The sequence below is a fragment of the Cyprinodon tularosa genome, unplaced genomic scaffold, assembly GCF_016077235.1.
Source record: "Cyprinodon tularosa strain WSP-4 unplaced genomic scaffold, ASM1607723v1 ctg772, whole genome shotgun sequence".
NCBI lineage: Eukaryota > Metazoa > Chordata > Actinopteri > Cyprinodontiformes > Cyprinodontidae > Cyprinodon > Cyprinodon tularosa.
In genome coordinates this window covers 83,387-99,091 of record NW_024039532.1, presented here as the reverse complement: position 1 = coordinate 99,091, position 15,705 = coordinate 83,387, and the positions used below count along the sequence as shown (strand labels likewise).

The 15,705-nt window shown below is 37.3% G+C and overlaps 1 long non-coding RNA gene across 1 annotated transcript in view; it reads left to right on the top strand.

Moving 5' to 3' along the window:
* The window catches only part of LOC119773630, a 28,657-nt gene extending 21,152 nt beyond the window's left edge, over positions 1-7,505 (top strand). Inside the window, exons 2-3 of the long non-coding RNA XR_005279439.1 lie at positions 7,113-7,340; positions 7,422-7,505. This is a non-coding gene — a long non-coding RNA (uncharacterized LOC119773630). The remainder of the gene's footprint in view (positions 1-7,112; positions 7,341-7,421) is intronic.
* The last annotated feature ends 8,200 nt before the right edge of the window (positions 7,506-15,705 follow it).

The following is a 15,705-nucleotide window of genomic DNA, read 5'->3' as shown; positions in this document are numbered from 1 at the left end:
ATAACATGATTCATTCTCAAACCAGTTTGAATGTTTTCTAGGTTCACGGTCCTTTGGAAATCCCTTTCCAGTCCAGATTCCTCCACCTAGTAGTTGCTGTGAGGTGAGAGTTTTATTATTTTTTCTAGAATTTGAGCCTGGTGCAGGATGCCGCCTGCGCAAGAACCAATACTACTCTGGTGTATTAACTCATAAAGCAGTATTATTTAAACATTATTCATCTGCATTTGTACACCCAAAGTACGCAGTTTCTTGTGTGCAGTACAGAACCACTAAACCAATTTCCACAAGAAGACATATGATATGTCTTAGGGGACACTGTTTTACTGCATTCAGTCTAATCATAACATCAACACGTTCCTTGCTGGTAAAACACCTAAGCAAGCAACGTTCCTGGCCAAGTCATTATACCAAATCAACAGAACAGGAAGTCCCAAGAGGCGGAAGGTAAGGCTTTTCTGATATTCCTGAATGGAAAAAGAGAAGAGGCATATATATTTATTATCCCATGGAAGCTGATATAAGATAAATAAGAGTTCTGTTCTTGGGAATCATGATTTGCCAAGAAATATGGTTCTAGAGACTTCTCAATTTCTTGTAGTTTGCAATGAGATTAACTTTTGCCTTTAAAAAAAAAGAAAGCCTTTCTCTTTTAGATCTGTGTTCTTTTGATATGAAAAACTGAAAAGCTCTTGCATTCTTGATAACTGATCAACAAAAAAATCCTCCCACAAACTTCCAATGGGGAGCTATTGGACAGATGCAGACACAGTGAAAAATTTCCTCTTAAATTATATCTATCCCTGTCAGCAAGGTCATTTCACGCATCACTGCTGATCCCATAATTGTGTTAGGATTTACGCATCAGATTTAAATCCCTGCTGCATATGGAAAGCAGGGCAATGGCCTGACCAAGTACAGTATGCCTTAATTATAGAAGTTGTTTTCCCTGCACTTTGGAAGAACCTCCAGCTATCTTTAACATTTTATGCACTGTACTATAACTTGCTGGAATTTACAATTTAAGCACCCTAGTCCTTTATCTTCTCTTAGCTTGTAAATGGGACAGCAGTTGGGTTTGATTTAAGTAATGAACCACTTCTTTTTCTTTCTACATGACTTATTTTACATCAGAAGCTTTTCCTCACAAGGCACGGTGCTTTTGTTTTATATAAAGATAAACAATACTTTTTATGAAAAAAAAATTACTTTTTTCCGGTGTCAGACCTTCCAGGCAAAAATAAGCAGCCAAACTAAAGAGACATTTACAGGATGTTTGAATCCCAGCGTTGTTATCTGTTTAAGTCATAACATTTTATATTGATATGCAATTTCCTTGGTCTACATCAGTGTTTATTAAACATCAGGGATGTTTTAGAATTACTATCTTTTCTGTTCCAGTCTCTTGCTTACCCACTATTATAAGATGATGATTTTATGAATATTCATTTAAGACAGGGACATGAAATTACTGTACATAAAATACACAAAACAATCCCATACTACATAAAAAGTATTCACAAAAGTAACACAAGTTGTCTGCAATGTTAGTTTACAATAATGAAATAGCTTATAGGTCTAACTGATACTAACTAAAAAGTTTGAATGACTGTATATAATGTAAGAAACTGAGCAAAGTCTAATATTCTACTACCCCTGAAAAAGGGGCATTCTGAAAGGACTAATTACCTTTCTCTGTGAGCTTGTAAATAATTGGCTACAAATCAGTGAAAGATAAAGTCGAATTAACTCAACAAGGAGAAGGTGCTGCTATTGATTGTTGGCTTTGAATAAAGTCTAATCTCACTGAGTTGGGAAGATTGTGTGATCACTGACTGGAAATTAGACAAATAGATTGGATTATACTCCCAAACGGATAGACAATTTATATTTTACTCAAACACATCTCTTATGCAGTTATATATATATATATATATATATATATATATATATATATATATATATATATATATATATATGTGTTTTGAACTATTTTAGGAGACACAAATTAAAATAAAGAACATCCAGTACAGCCCTGCATTTTTGAGACAGACGTATGAACCCAGCAATTCTTCCTTAACAACAGTAGGGAACCAAACTTTGTCTGCTGTTGACAGCATTTCTTTGTACCTAAAACAGTTACGCACTGAATGTAAGTATTTAGGATACAGAGAATAAATCAAGTGAATTTAAAATCCAGCTGCCTGCAGCATTCAAACAGTCCAAAACACTGCAAACAATCGTAAAGCAGAAGGTATGCAGCATACTGTAACCTGCATGACCTGAATGTGTCGCGCATTAAATCCAAATTGGTAATAAAGGAGTCACTCTGGATGCAGATTGGTTTGAAATATAATGGAGTAAGACAACATCTGGAGGAAAAAGTATTTTCTTTGATTTCACCCAACAAGAGTAGCATAATCGTATTACATCATAGATTTGAATTTAGGAAACCACTTTTAACTACTTGTCCCTTCCAATTTCTCTCACCAAAGTTCCTCCTTGGTGCTTATTGCTTGCAACATTATCTTTTAATTAAATAGTGGCCAATTCAACATGTAATCTCTTACAGTTCACCAGTCATCCAGTCAAATTGATTCAAAGTTTTCTATCTAAGGAAAACCAATTGATTGCATCGACTCATTAACTCGAAGGCAATCCCTCACACTAAGCATGCTTGTAGCGACAGTGGAGAGGAAAAATTCCCTTTTAACAGGAAGAAACCTCCAGTAGAACCAGGCTCAGTGTGAGCGGACATCTGTCGAGTCCAACTGGGGTTTGAGGAGACAGAAGCAGAGATACAAAATTAACTGTAAAAGGCGGCCCCATCCAGTAAACACAGCCAGGCAGACGAGCTTCGAGCTAAATCCCATGTCAGAGGATGAAGAGAGCACATCCAGCCAGTCACAGTCAGAGAAACAGGACTACACGTGAAAAACAGGCCAATCTCCAACATCTATAAACAAAGGTGTTGATGGCAGCAGCATAGTTGATATTTCTCTCCAGGATGGAGTCACAGCCAAACAGGAACAGACGAGGCAAAGCTACTATGAGAAAAAGCAGAGAGAGCATATTTTTAGAGATCAAAATACCAGCTTCCGCAGAGTGGGAAAATACAGATAGAATCAGTACATTAAACTAACTAACAATGATAATGAAATCTGAGCATCTTTAAGAGCAAATGTTTGATCAATTATTTAAAAGAGCTATATCATGCAAAAACAATCTTTTTGCATTTAACTATTTTTTATACTATTCCTTCATTAAAGCAATGCACAAAGTAGAAATTTAATTAATTAATGCATCTCTGTCTGTCTAAACAGCTGCTCCCTTTTAGCTTATGCTTTTTAGTAAATGTTATATATTAAAAATATGTTGGCCACAGGAGGTCTCTGACTTTGTTCAGTATTTAGCAGTGGTGTGCTACAATGGTGACAGAAAATGGGTGGAAGATGGGAATGAGGCTTTGCTTTGAAGGCAAGTTTTTTCTTTAAAGCTGAAAGAAACATATTTATCTGATAACAAGAAAAAACATGTAAGGCTAAAGTGATTAATTAATCATTTATTTGCCTTTAGGTGACGTGGAAAAGCCTAAAACAGCATAATATTGGGCATTTAGCATGAGTTGCCAATGCACAGCTTTGTTTGCTTTAAAAGCTCTTATAAAAATTGTTTTGTACTTTTCTTTTTTCCTTTTTGGGTTACTCTACAATCTTGTCTCGCAATATCAAAAAAGACCAGTCGTTTATTGGCTTGATTTGCTATGAATTAGTCACGCTTCATACTTCATACACATTCACAGTGTCTCAGGGATTCTAATGTGACAATGAGTTAAACATGCATATTTTCCTCTCACTGGAAAATGTGCAAGGAAAAAATCCCATGATGTTATGATCTCAATGGAGCCCCACAGAGTAAAACCCATTAACAGCATGTGCTTGCCTAAAGAGTGAGTTCATTCCTATTTTAACACATATTCAACAACCCTAAAAAAGGCAATGATAGTAGAATTCACCAGTGACACCATATGTTTTTTGCCTTTTGCCATGAACATCATGCTTAAACAGTTTCCAATACCTTTCTGCAATATTTAGCTACTATGTCAAGTTTTCTACACAGTTAAAAGATTTTGCTATAACTTTACTTTGGCCAAAAAGAATCACTCTGGTCATCATCACACAAGAATAATACAACCCTACGTTGACTCAGCACTTGTTCTCAATCCCTCACTGAAACAAATGTACAGGCTTGTACTTTTTTGACTGACTTTTGCTTAGAAAAATAATAATAATTTTAAACAGCTTTAAAAAAAGAAACTGTGTATATGACACCAGCAAAAGATCTTGGAATTTGTTTCTCATCAATGAGATTTACTTAGCCCATGTTGCTTTCACAAAGTTTTGGAATTACCATAGGGTTTGGGATTTTTAAGTGTTGTTGGGATTTTTTTTTTTATTGTGACATACATCATTACCACATTTTCTACTATCATGGTGAAGATATACTTACTATTATATATCAAATTAAGGCACCTTAGAGTCACTTAAATTATTAATGCAGTCACAGCCAAACAGTAACAGACGATTTGAAGCTACTATGAGAAAAAGCAGAGAGCAGAACATTAGAGATTGAACCAATAGATTCTGCAGAGTTTGAGAATAGAGATAGAATGAAGCAGAATAATGAACAAGGGGTCCCTATGTCCTCCAGCAGTCTAAGCCTAAAGCAGCATAACTATAGAGATAGCTCAGAATAACATGAGCCACTCTAACTATAAGCTTTATCAAAAAGGAAAGTTTTAAGCCTAGTCTTAAAAGTAGACAGGGTGTCTGCCTCACAGACTGAAACTGGTAGTTGGTTCCACAGGAGAGGAGCCTGATAACTAAAAGATCTGCCTCCCATTCTACTTTTAGAAATTCTAGGAACCACTAGTAAACCTGCAGATTGAGAGCGAAGTGCTCTGTTAGGAACATAAGGAACAATCAGATCTCTGATATAAGATGGATCGTGACTCCATGCTTAACTCTTTATTAAAGCAACACATAAATACAAACCAAAGATTAGAGCAATTTTCTGAAATTCTCAAAGATCTTTACCAAACACTTGTTCCTGCAGATCCGTATCCCACAGGTCCATCTCCGGTCGTAGTGCCACCTCTTATCTAAAGCCAGCGCCTCTGCTGGTCCAGCACAAACACCCTGTGTCCCCGTACATTTCAGAGGAGTCTCTCCACCCACACCTGAGCCCTATTCAGGAGAGATAGGTAAATGTGTTTTTTTTTTTTTTTTTGTTACAATGCTCTTTTGTTTTTTTCTTGTTCACCCCAAAGCTTCCAAACAGATGCAGCAAAAATCTCTTAAGTCATTGGCTTATTAAGGGGAAGAGTGCTATAATAGGCAGATGCCAAACTTGGACAGTAAGTCCTTTTTCAGGGCACTTATGACTCGTTTGTGTCTGCATTTAAACAGACATTTGGGTATACTGAATCACGGTCATATATTACAAGCATGTTGTGGAATTTAAGGCAGGGTCGTCAAGCGGTAGCAGATTTTGCAATTGATTTTAGAACCCTGGCTGCCTCTTCTGGTTGGAACACAGAGGTATTAGAAGGAGCTTTTCTACAAGCACTAAATAAGAACATAAAGGATGAACTGGCTTACCAGGGTCTTTGGAAGATCTCATTACTATAGCTATTAGGATTGACAAAAGGATCAGAGACAGAACCTGTTGTGCTTTCCATAATGAGAGTACTGATAATAAAATAAAAAATATCTGGCTTCTGAAATTTAAATGTGATAAATAGCCCTTTTGATGTATAACAGCTATCAAAGCCTTTTTGAGTTGATCGTTATGTAATTATGCTACTGTATAAACTACTGTATAATACTGTTCTTTGGGCAGTTTTTGAAAAAAATATGAAAATATTAATATTAAAAGGGTACAGTGCGTGCTACTGCAACAGTTCCTATTGTTGTGTTTATACTCTAAAATTGGGAGGAGATAGTTGTTCTATTGTAAGTATTTTATAACAAACTTCAGTTACGAATTAATGCAATAAGAACACTCACTCAAAGGTAGTTCTCATAACTATCCAGCCGATGACACCATCCAAATCTGTAATATGCTGGATACATACATGCTCTATGTATCCAGCATGGTGTAGAGTTTTGTCAAGCTTTGTCTGATCGGTTCAATGGTAACTTTCCAAGGCTTCAAAATTGTTCAGAGGGCTTGATATTTTCACTAGGGTTACCAGTCAGGAATCAGAGAGCTGGTAGCAGGCTCCTCTTATACCCTTTAGCTGATGGGACTAGTTTCCCGCAGCTGTGAATGATCAGCTGCAGGTCAACCCAGCCCATTATCTCACCGATTTCATCTGGTGGGAAGCTATAAAAAACAAAAACTATAGAAACTGAATATGTTCCCAAACCCCAATAAATGTAGGTTAAATCAGATACAAACTACATAAATAAATATGTAAAAAGGAAATCAGTTAATTTCAATCAACTAAAAAAAAACAAAAAAAAACATAAAATAATATAATGAATTCCATAAATACACAGCTCCAGTCTAAACTATATACACACCTAAAAGCAGGAATTACAGTAAGTACATTATAATGGATATTTTAAATACAGCAAGTAATAGATCAAACTTTTTTCCTGGGCCAATACACTCAAGTAGTGAGGCCTTCCTACTGAAACCAGCAGAGTCTGAGGGGATCTATTAACAAATGGAATAGTATTGAATGAAAGAAGGTGATTTTTAAAGCCAAAAACAGTGGCACAAACACAAGGAGCTGAAACTAACAATTACAAAACATTGAAAAGAAATAATAGGAAAACTAAATACTGTTAGGAATCCATTTGTGTGGGTTGTTTGTGGATTTTTTTTCTCCCTCCACCACCAGGTGGTGCCCTGTCCTCATTGGCTCTCCTGCACATCTGCGGCTCCTTGGATCATTACTGAGGAGTATTTGAGCAGTGGACTGTCACTACCTTGACACCAAAGTGCCAGTTTTGGGTACTCTAGCCAAGCTGAGCTTAGCTGAGTCTAACCTGAACCTTTGTTTCTCTGAGTCTAACATTGTTTTTGTCTTTGCCTTTCGGCAGGAAGCCTTCCTGTGTAACTGGATGCCTGGCCTTCTCCCCCTGGAAGGATTACACTGAGCAGGGGAAAACATCCACATGTGCCGTTCAAGTCCCTTTCGAAAAAAAAGTGACAGTCCGCTCCATTGCTCCCCCCGGGTCCGACGAATGTCCACCTGTCCAATGAGTTCCCTCTTCTCTGGATAAACCCACACTGACTGGATTCAAAGATTAACAAGAACCCCCTCAAACGTGAGTCCCGCCTCCACAGAACTCAAACCTCAGTCTGTTTTCCAACGGTCCCTGAATTGATCACTGTGATCTCCCCTCCAGATTTTCCAGTTCCGGTTCACCAGTTCACTGAGTTCCAGATCCATCTCCTGTACTATTACCTCAATAACCCTGTTTGACTTTTCCCGTGTTCTCTGAGTGGTTCTCTGCATGTGGATCAGATCCCTTAAAACGATCATGACAAATACAGAAATGAAACAATGTACAGTTTAGTGATACAAAGGCTGTCAGAGGGTCATCAAGGTTAGATCTGTGTGCTTCTGTTAGCCAGAGTCACTTATCCATGAGTGGCTCATCATTCTGCTTCCTGACTACTTACAATCATAAAAAGAAACACAACAGGAAGAAAACATCCACAGGAAACATAAGTTGCACTAAAGTTTTCATTGTTTTTCACAAATTTTCACTGCACTGTTCTTATTATTGTTTGGCATTCCTGGTTTCAGCTTACATGGAGAAACAAGCATAAATGGTAGTTACCAGCTTTCCAGTGCTGATCAAGCATGCCTAAAGGGTTATTAACAAGGATTGTTTAACAACAGAATTTTAGACACAATTACATTCCTTCACTTTTTATTGCATTTAATATTAAGAAGTATTTTACCATAATTTGATAGTTTGTACTTTATTGCCTGTGGCCTTTTTTCATGTGAATTATAAAGAATAAAAACAAGACAGATAATTGCTTAAACCCATGACATTATTGCAGCTTTAGAGCTGTAATAGTTAAAAAGGCCTCTCCAGAATGAAGCTTAAGCCATTAACAACAAGCTATAAAACAGTTTCTCAGAAAGAATTGCTGACAAATCATATTTGGCAAACAGCAGTTAGTAGAACAGACATTTCTAAATATTTACTGCCACTGTCCTATTAATGGTCTACTTTTATTCCAGGCCTCACAGGAAGGAATCTCAATAGGTGCTGCTGGACAAGCCACAAAGTGAAGTCATAAAACTACACAGTCATGGTCTGGACATGAGACAGATTTGGATTTCTTTTTCATTAGTCAACAATTTCCGTTACATCAAACCTAAAACAGGATCCCACCCACAATTCTCAATCCTAAAGAGTTTTTCTGCTCATGTCATTATGTCAGAACTCAGGGTTTGTCTAATAATCATTACTATATACACTTTTTTTTAAGTACAGAATGTCAGAATGAATTGTTTAAACTCAAGGAAAAGGACTCTGTTGTGATACCATATTGTCATCATCTAAATTATTAGAAATGGACACAAAAGAATTCACCATGTTTAAATTCGAAAAGTGTGCTCGCCATAGTTTTAGCTGTGGGAGATTGCTGACAGCTCCCACTAGAGACATGTGCCTGCTGGCTACGTTTTTTTTTTTTCTTAACTTATAAAGAAAAAATAGCCAGGGATGGATTTCATTTCATCAGCTGTTGATAGAAAATAAGTGAGTACTTTGTAAAGTAAGTTGAGTAAGTTAAGGTTATGATGTTGAAATATTATGGTACCATTATATTTTCTTTAATATTTAATGCAAAATTTCACAAAATATTAAAAAAAGCTTTTAAAAAGTCCCTGTAAATGACATATTCAGGGCTCTCACGGCTAATAGAGATCAACCAAAGGTGGCAGGAATGGAACTCAAAAATTGGGATGGACAAAAGCCCTTATTGATATTTGGTATTGACATTTGTCCTGTCCGATTGGCTTTCACATCAGAATTCACATGTCATTAAAATCTTTCACAAATTATCACTCCTCAAAATTACATACAATAAATCTGTAACCAAACACTTTTATGCATAACCCCCCTGCCCATTGGTTTCTACTCTGTATCTAAAATAGAACCTTTGCATCATACTTCTCATTGAAATGGACCTAACTGTAGAGACTGACTGTGGCATAAACAAAATTTTTGAAGATAAGAAATAAGAACCTACAATGGAGAGCAAAGGAAATGAAGTTGAATTAATAATGGCGAAAGCAATAACTATGTATATAGAGCAGTTTAAATGAAAAAGCAGGGAAATAATATAAGAACTGAAAAAAAAAATGTATACTCAGGGAAAGTAAATGATTGTAATGAATGCAGATGAGTTAAATAGACATATGTGATGCTCCCTAAGATAAGTACAGTGAGACCAATGAGGTGTGCTAATTAACAAGAATTGACCTGAACAGAAACAAAAAGAAACAAAAAAAAATCTGACAGAGATCTAACAGACACTAATACACAATGAAAAACAAAAGATCACACCAAAATAAATTAAAAACAACACACACATAAATGAACCAATTAATCATGCCTAAGAACATAAACAAGAAAATAAAAGAAAATAAAGATACCTGATATTATTTACAATCCCAAGGATCATTACAATTTAATGTATAAATATATCCTTGAGTTGTTTATGTTTGTATATAAAATTTGTGGACTTTGCTAGAGCTGCACATAATGCATGTAAAGTTACTAAGGAATGAGTGTGAATAAAAGTAAGGAGAAAAATCACAAATGTTCTAAGCACAGTACAGATTTAGAGTGTTGTCAATACCTTGAATAATGGCTATCAACTGCTATTTTTCAAATATAAAACTTATAATGGAAATGCTGGAAAAAAGTCAGTCTTATTTAAGGTTTTAAAACATAAAATATGGAAATCATGTCTTATTGTCCTCCAAGTGGTGGTCTGATAATGCATTATTTTGCAGTACTTTTTTATTCTTTTGTTTTCAAAACCTTTAAAGGGATCAAGGGTCAAAGGGACTGCCAGGGGCAAGAGATGCAGGCCGCTGATTACACTAAAAGAAAAGGAGACACATCACAGACTCCTCACGGGAAGAGAAGACCAGAAAATGGTTATGGGAGCCAAAGTGGTGAGGGATGATGTCATGAGGAAAGACAGGCGGGCAGCCAGGGCGGGCGGTGTGTCGATGGATGGATGGAACAACAAAACTGAGGACAGGTCGTAATAAATGATGAAGTGTAGCAAGAGCCAAATGTTGTTTTTTTTTGGCTGGTAAATGTCTTTTCAGCAAACATGCTGGATGGGATCTTTTTCTGAGCAAATTTTGTCTAAGTGCAAATAGGTAGGAGTGCAAAGCTGGCTTAACGCCTTTCCCTTTCACTGGGCTTTGGCACTACTTTTTTTTTTTAAATAAATTGTACTCTAATGTATTAAATAAGTTTAACAGCATGATCTTTTTTTTTTTTTTGGTTTTCCTTTTTGTGTTCTCTTTGTGCAAAAATATCCAGTATTCTTAAAGTAAAAGAAACCTGTGTTCTGTCATGAATAGCTGTTTTCCAACTTCTATAAGAAAAAACTATTGGAATATATTGTTCTTAAAAGTAAAAGTCTAATTAAATCTATCTGTTACAAAAATGAATTAAAAATACATTATGAACCAAAAAAGTGTTCCCCAGTTTTGCAGAGCATAATACTGCCACTCTAACAATTTAAACATATAAGAACTTAAATGAATAGGGTAAAAATAAATATTCAAAGATATGAATTCAAAATTCGAATAATTAATCAATGAATTAGTAAAAGATTTTTGGCAAAAATTTTACATCCTGGGGGGTGGGGTCAAAATTGTTGGGGGGGGCACAAATTTAGCCAGTAGGTGTCAGTGTTCATCTTCTACACCTCTTTGCTGAATTGTTGCACTTTGTCAGAAAGAAAAAGTTCAGAGCTTGGCTCAGATTGCATCAAACGTCCTGATTGAAAATTTTATCTCTAAAATGGCTGTCTAAAAATGTGGGAAGTCTGAGCAATAAATTCCTTCAACAGAAATTATTGTAAGGGCTAAATAGATCCAGATCTGCCTTGGGCCTTTTTCTGATTTGAAATGACAGAGTCCATCATTCTGCCTTTTAGCTGTCCAACTTTTCATCTTTTTTTCGGCACCTTTTAGAATATCTTTCAATTTAAAGTTAGTGACAAGAGACAATTTTAGTTTGTAACTGAAAGTATAGATATCTTATACGGAGGAGACAGGAAGCTCATCATTCATACTTAGATCATAAATTATTTCTAACTTATTGGTTAGTGCTAAGTTGACAGAGTTGAATGTGCCATTTCAGAGACCTTGACACCTAGTCTAACAGACACATGCTCATAAATCAAACTCAACATGAAGTTAAAGCTGTTAATTTATTAGACTGAGCTTAAGGGTAACCCCATGTTTTAAACAAGAAGGGTTACGAAGGTGGACTTCCTGATAAGTCAAAGCATGCATGCATGGCTGGAGATGCAGAAACTTGCTTTGCAGACTTTCCCTCCTAAATTCCAATATTTTACTGGGAACACCATGTAATAAAAAAAGAACACTCCAGGTTTTAAAGATTAATTCTTTTTTTATTTATTTAAATACAAGTTTTTACATACAATTTTAAAGTTTACTTAAGCCACTTTACTATGTGGTGCATTTTCCAATACTGTACATTGTCCTTGAAGAAATTAAAGATGTGGAACTAAACTATTCTCATCAAAGTATATAATTCCCATAATGTTACACACTCTCCCCTTAGCTCTCTTTGGGCTCTCTGGCCTTTGGCTCCCATCATATGGCTTAAATGTCTTGTCCATCTGCTGGGATGGGGATGCCGTTTCCTGGTCTTCGGGTGGGGGTCTGGGACGTCGGAGAATTTGCTGCTGTCCTTGCAGGGGGTGGGGGTGGGGGGGGGGGTGTTTTATGTAAAAACCATACCTGAATGCATCTCAGCTTGTGTTATGGGTATGCCTTGCTGCCTGCCCTGACCCTGCACGAGGGACGCTCAGGGGCGTTTTCAGCTTGGCTTGGGTGGCTGGCGTGCTGCACTTGACCTAGGGAGGTGGACTACATGGATTGTGATTGCCTGGCAGCCATAGGTATGAAGGGAAAATATGGGGTGTGGGGGCCTGTAGAAGCTGTGTCTGGCTGGGGGCAAGGTGGGCTCTTCAGCTTGTTGGCTACTTGCTCTACCGTCTGTGGGTGCAGGTGTGGGGATTGGCCCGGGATGATAGTTTATGTATGAGGAGTGTAAGAGTATGTTTAGGGTCTCCCCCTGTGTGTATCTCTGTTGATCGCTTGTATATGTCCATATGGGTGTATGGGTGGGAATGTGTGAATATGACTGGATGAATGTGAAGTTGTTTCTGTCTACTTTTTAGGTTGGGTGTGTGCCTCCCCTGCCCACCTCCTGAACATCCTAGGCCCCAATATGAGCAGGGCGTGCCTCCTCCCATTCTTATGCTGCCCGTCACTGACAGGTGCCTGTGGCTTGCTGACGATGCAGGATTTGGTACTTCAGTGGGCATTGTCTCATGCCCTGGCGGCTGCCCGGCTGTGTCTTCTGGTTCTGTGGGGTCCCCGTTGGGGGATGGTGCTTGCTATTTTGGCCCAATGGGGCCATAAAATTCTACTTGAGTTTCAAGTAGAATATTATGGCAACAGTCATAATGGTCTGCTTGGTAAAGCAAATCTGTTCTGCTATCATCTGCCTACGGGACATATATTTCCAGAGTCATATTGGCAAAACAGGACACAGACAAAAAAAGATAAATAAATGAAATAAAATGATGCACCCTCTAACAGGTTTTCTAGTGCAATGGACTTCATTCCATCCATCCTTCCTGTCTCTGTTAAAGAAAAGTCCCATAGCATGATGCTGCCACTATCCTGTTCCATTATGGGAATCATGATGAGCAATGTAATAATTCTTCCACAAATATAGTATTGTATGTCAGCCAAGAAGTTTGATTTTGGATACCGCAGAAACGAACCTAATCCCCTAAGACCCTTTCTTGTTCTTTGGTCTTCCTGATACTATTTTTCCACACTGATCTTCAACAAACCTATGTTTTCCTTTCACCTTATACTGTAGTTACGATCTACTTTTACAATAATATATGAGATTTAAAAGATTAACTAAAGGCTTTTCCATTTTTGTATATACTTGCTCTCCAAGTAAGCTCAGTCAGGATGGTTATCAAAAAGATAGATCAGGGAATCACAAGGGAACGCCTCTTTAATAGCTAACCGCTGAGACTAGGTTTACACAAATGCTCACAGATTTCCTTTTTATCTCCTATGAAACCATTAGATTAAATGATGATTACATTTTAATTATGAAAGGCCGCTGCTCTAAAGCAGACAAACTTCCAGATGGGATCTCCTCAGGATATAGGTGACTCATTTTCATCATTATTTTGGATGCCTGGCAGGGGAGCGTTTCAGACTGTGCATGTGAAAATGGTTTAGTCACACATTCTCTTGATCTCATTCTGAAACATTTCAAGCTGCTTCTGTCTCTGCGTTTTTCTATAAACAAAAATTTTTCCTAAGTCTCATGTGTTTTGAAGTTTCACCGTGTTTTGTATAAAATGTGGGTGGACACTCGAATGTTGTCTTCACCGTTTGAGCTCCAAACCCACAGGCCACATTAACCCATGTCTCCACTGGACATACTGTATCTGTGGCATCTGGAAGCTGCTAGATATGCACATTTGCACACTCATGCACAACCAGAAAATCATACCGACAAGTTCCCAAACACAACCATGTGTCCCCCAGAAAACTTTTACAATAATAAAAATATTTAATATTTAAATTTTTCTAATATTTCTAATATTTATTTAATATTTCAATACTATTATTGGGGAGTGGCGGCCCAGTAGAGCTTGGAATCCTAAAGTTCTGAGTTCGAGCCCCACTCCCACCGACTGCCACTCTGGGTCTCTGAGCAAAGACCCTTAACCCCACACTTTTCGACGGGTGCCCCATGATGGCAGCCCACTGCTCCCCAAAGGGATGGGTGAAATGCTAAGGTAATGTGAGATCAATAAAGTTCAATTATTATTATTATGCAATGAATTCAAACATCTAATAATTCTCAATGAGAAAAAAGACTAATGTAGTTTTTTATTACCAAAGAGGATTGCCCCTAGCTAAAGTATTCCCAACTATTAAACCTTTTAATATAGTGTATTGATCAACACGAGTGTTTGCTTTGCAATGAAGAAAAAAGCAAACAGTTTCGTCTGACAGCATAAGAGCTTTCATTTAATCTTTGTCCAAAGCTAAATGGGAATACAGTAAAGAAGTCAAAAAACTTCTCTGGACAGATGAAAATCAAGATGTAATTTCTTGGCCTCCAGCAAAAACATAATGTATAGAGCAAAACTTATTCTCTGTAACCCCGATAAAAACCTTTGTTCGTCCGTCCGTTGATACGTCGAGGACCATCTATTCATCCTATGGTTTGGGATGTTAGGGGCAAAGGGGATGGGATGGAAGGATGATAAATGACTTGCGCTATGACTTTGTTTAAAGTGAGGAAGAATTGTGTCAACCTCACTCTCTTGTCCGAAACCATCTAGATCCAGTGGCAACACAGGTCAAGACGACTAGAGACAGGAATGGATGCAGTGGATGGCCATGACGTCCTACGTGTCATGTCACGCCCTGTGCGCTCGACGACGCATTGCTGGCAATGGCTCTTCAAGCCCGTTGATCACAAGAAGTAGTTTCTCCACACTGTCCGCTGAATCCAGACTTCACACACTGGGTGGACAATCCCCTAACAGTTGGAGATCAAGGATCAGCAACTACCACATACCATGCGGTATGCTCGCAAGATAGCCACACACTCACACCTAAGGAGAATTTAGAGAAGCCAATTAACCTAACAGTCATGTTTTTTGACTGAAAACCATTAAAACATGGTGGTGGAAGCCTTGTGTTATGGGGATGTTCTTATTAAATTGGGTCTCCAAATCTGTTTAGAGTTGTTGACGATGGATGGAGCTAAATAAAGGGCTTGCTTGTAAGAAAACCTGCAGAGGCCACAGAAGACATCAAGCATAAACATTCAACTAGAGCCACAACAGATGGTTAGATCAAAGGACTGACATGTGTAGAAGTGATCCTACCAAAGCTCAGACCTAATCCTGAAATCCCATTGAAAAATTTTGAAATATGAGCTCAAAGACACTCTTGAACCAAAATAAATTAGTTTGATTTATTCTAAATTGAAAAAGAGAAAAGATTCAGAATCTAATTGCACAAAATAATTGTGAATAGACTTGCTGCTTTCATAATAACGTTTTTTTACTACCACACATTCATGCACTTAGTGTTAGTTAATCACATGAATTGTAGTTACTGTATTATAACTCTGTGGTTGTAATGATAAATTGCAAATTTCAATTGATAATTTCTCTTTTCCATAACTGATGGAGGGCTTATAGTTTTTTAAGCTCAATAGAACTTAACACAATAGAAAAATCATGGGCTTTAGGATCTTTTAAAGCTCCTTAAATGACAATTTTCCAGAGGTCAACAAATGTGTCAACATGTTTAAAGTAAGTATGTTTGAA